Source organism: Hesperophylax consimilis, unplaced genomic scaffold, assembly GCF_061612785.1.
Source record: "Hesperophylax consimilis isolate HC1 unplaced genomic scaffold, BYU_Hcon_1.0 scaffold_46, whole genome shotgun sequence".
Taxonomy (NCBI): Eukaryota; Metazoa; Arthropoda; class Insecta; order Trichoptera; family Limnephilidae; genus Hesperophylax; species Hesperophylax consimilis.
The window spans coordinates 152,393-155,767 of record NW_028301276.1 but is presented as its reverse complement, the minus strand read 5'-3'; positions in this window follow the sequence as shown (position 1 = coordinate 155,767).

Below are 3,375 nucleotides of genomic sequence, written 5' to 3'. Positions count from 1 at the left end.
GTATGGAGTGTTGACAACGGTAGAGATTATTGGCGCGAAAGCAACGTTGCCAGGTCCAGATTAAAATATTTCCCTAGATTGGGAGTCGAAATTTCCCTAGATTCCGGGGGTACCACCTTGGCAAGTTAAAAAAGTCTGTCCGTCCGGGGGGGGGGGGAGCTTTGAAAAAAAGTACTTGGTTTTTGTTCTTCTTCTTCTTTTTTTTTAAATGGCTTTTCACCCCAGTGGAGTGTTCTGGCCAGTGTCAAGTAGAGAGTGTGCGGAGTATTTGTATTTGTGTATGTGTAGGTTAATATTTATTTACCAAAGAATTACAAATACACAACATAAATATATAATATACAGTTTGATATGTCCCTAGGTATATACATGACTTGAATTCACAGAAAGACCAAAGCGAACACGTGCTCCAGCATTTGTCTCTGTGATTTTACACGCAGATGGAGGCGGCAGTTCGAATTATTAGACCTTAAGTATTTACTGAACAGTTTCACCGGTCCCGCAATAAAAAATATAAAGCCAACTTGGAAATACACCCATCAGTCGGCAGATTTAGCTCAAGACCCTCATCAAGTCGTAATCCGAAATGGGTGTATTGTTAAACCAGCGACCCGGCAATAAAAACCTTCGCCCAAGGCTAGGCTATATTGAAGCTTTGTACAAATGTCATTTTAGCATCTTTTAAAATAATAATAACGACTACGGTGAGAATGTCGATGCCAGCGCCACGGACTCAAGCAACGTACCGAAGTGGTGTAAAGCGGAACCACTTTAGTTACAGCACCCCACGGAATCGCACTATTGTCGTAAATCTACAAAAAAGCTGTACTTAGAACCAATAATCAAAAGCTTGGCTCAACTGTATGAAATTTATTTAGATTATTGTAAGGAAAATGTAGGAAGTCCCATGAGTTGCAGAACTTTGGAAAATGTGTTTAAAAAAGAAAACATGAGTATTTTTATGCCCAAAAAAGATCGGTGTGACACATGTTGTGGTCACGACGTTGGGAATATTAGCGATGAGGTTTGGAAAAGACACATCGTACGTAAAAATAAGGAACATGAAGAAAAAGTTAAAGATAATATAGATTCCAAAATTTACAAAGATAGAATTAAAATAAAAGAATCCAAGTGGAAACATTTACAGGAACTGAAATCTGTAATACCGCAAGATTTTCATAGCTATTATGATTCATTACTATATCAATAACTTTATTTTTTATATTTTTAACATTACACGAGGTACCTACAGTGTAAGTTTATTTTTTTTAAATAAAAAAATTGATGAGCTAAATTTTTACGTTGATGATTGTCGGTGTCATTGAGTAACTAATAATTTTGTGTATTTTTATGATAAGGTACCTATCTACTATTTTATTTGTCTAAATAATGTCATGTAACATAATTTTACTTTGTTGTAAAATATTATTATTATTAAAAATAAAAAAAATAACATTTGTTTCCACGTTCCCGTGTTTTAAAACTATAATGATATTATATACCCAACTCCCAACAAGAATAAATTTCCGCGTAAGTCTAAACTTTTGCCGTATTTTACTGAACATCACCGCTTAAGTCATTTATTATTTTATTTTCGGTTAAAAACGTATACGTGTTTAAATAAATAATTGTAAAGACAATTGAACATGAAAAATAAAATGATTTGCCGCGATTTCGATGTAAATATATTAAGAAAAGTGGTTTTATGTCTCTCCTGAAAAGTGGCCAAATATGATTTACGCGGTGATGGATTGCCGTCGACGATATAGTCATTAAAAGTGATGAACTGTCATTTTCATGAGATACCCGATCACCCTTCAAAACATACCCCAATTGGGAATGTCACAGTCTCACTGGCTCCTAATAAAATAATTAATAATACAACTTTTTGATGCACCTTAATTACTATAAAAGGCAACTATATACATTTGGGAATTTTTAATTTTAATTTTCAATTAAGTAAAATGAAAATTCGATTTCGTTGTACGGGATGACAGCTATTTACAATAATTTAATCCTTTCTCCCTTCCTTTCCACTAAAAACACCCTCCACACAGCATCCCAGAGATGACATAGGCCCTGAGGGAAATTACTTTCCTCGGGGTCTTCTTTGCGGAGTTAAGAAAATGTGTATATTCTTGGTATACCTTATATCGTAGGTAATAAGGCATCACAATCGCTTGACAAAAGGGGTCTAGAAACGTTCGATTTTAAGCACAAAACTAGTTTTAATTCTTTTCGTAAATAATTTTATAAGAAAGAAAAAAATTTAATCAAGTGAAATTGTCACAGATAATCTTAGCTATAATACTGTATTTTTTAAAGTTGTTTCCTTTGTGCGTTCATACATTCTTATTGAAAAAATATGTTTTTTAGTAGTTTGCATATTTAATGGTATTCATAATGTACACCAATTCATTACAAAGATTAATCAAAATAGTGATTTGGCATTTAGCTTCATCTTAATGCTAATAATCTTATAAATATATTCATTTCAGGCAAGTACTTAATAATAATGTAGCCTTAAAATAGGTACTTTTATGAAAGTGATTTACCAAACGAATGCACTTAATTTTTTGAATTTTCTTAAATACCTGCGTAATTATAATATGGTGGGTTTTATTTATGCACGTTAGTACTCGGTAACTGCGATGCGTCCAATACTAATTAGGAAGGAACCAAATTTCGCCGAAAGATATTATAACCATAACAAAACTCACAAAAGGTTGGTACCTACTTAACGAAAGCCATGGGTTTTACTGCAATTTAATGGCCACTGTTAATGTGAACTACATAATCATAATTATTTTGTGAAAATCCAATATGAGGATGAGTCACTTCCACAATTACTTTACCTGCCCTACAAGCAAACGAAGATTAAAAATAAACAAATCGAAAATATAATTCTAAACTAAACTAAATACATTTTCCTGTAGATTTGTATGTTTTGAATTCTTATTTATGTTCGTTAACCCCTCAGTCCTCTGGAATATTGACCGTTATATTTCCTAAAGACCGAAATAAATTTAATATTTCTAAACGTATCCAACAACTAAAATCTGTTTTTGAAAGGTGATGAAAGAGGAGTTTAATTTTTATTATCTCTAAATAGTATAAAATAAAGTCGCTATTCGCGTCTGTCTGTTTCTGCGCTTATTTCTTCTAAACTACGCAACGGATTTTATAGGGTTTTCACTAACATTGAGAGAATTTCTTCCGGAATGTTTATATATACAATAGATACATATTATATTTTTAAAAAGTAAAGAAAAGTCGTAAGAAATATATTTAACATTGTTAACGCTGGCTAAACCTTATGAAGTATAACTGTTCGAAAAACGAACAGGGGTTGGAATAGCCGACTCAAGGGCTATT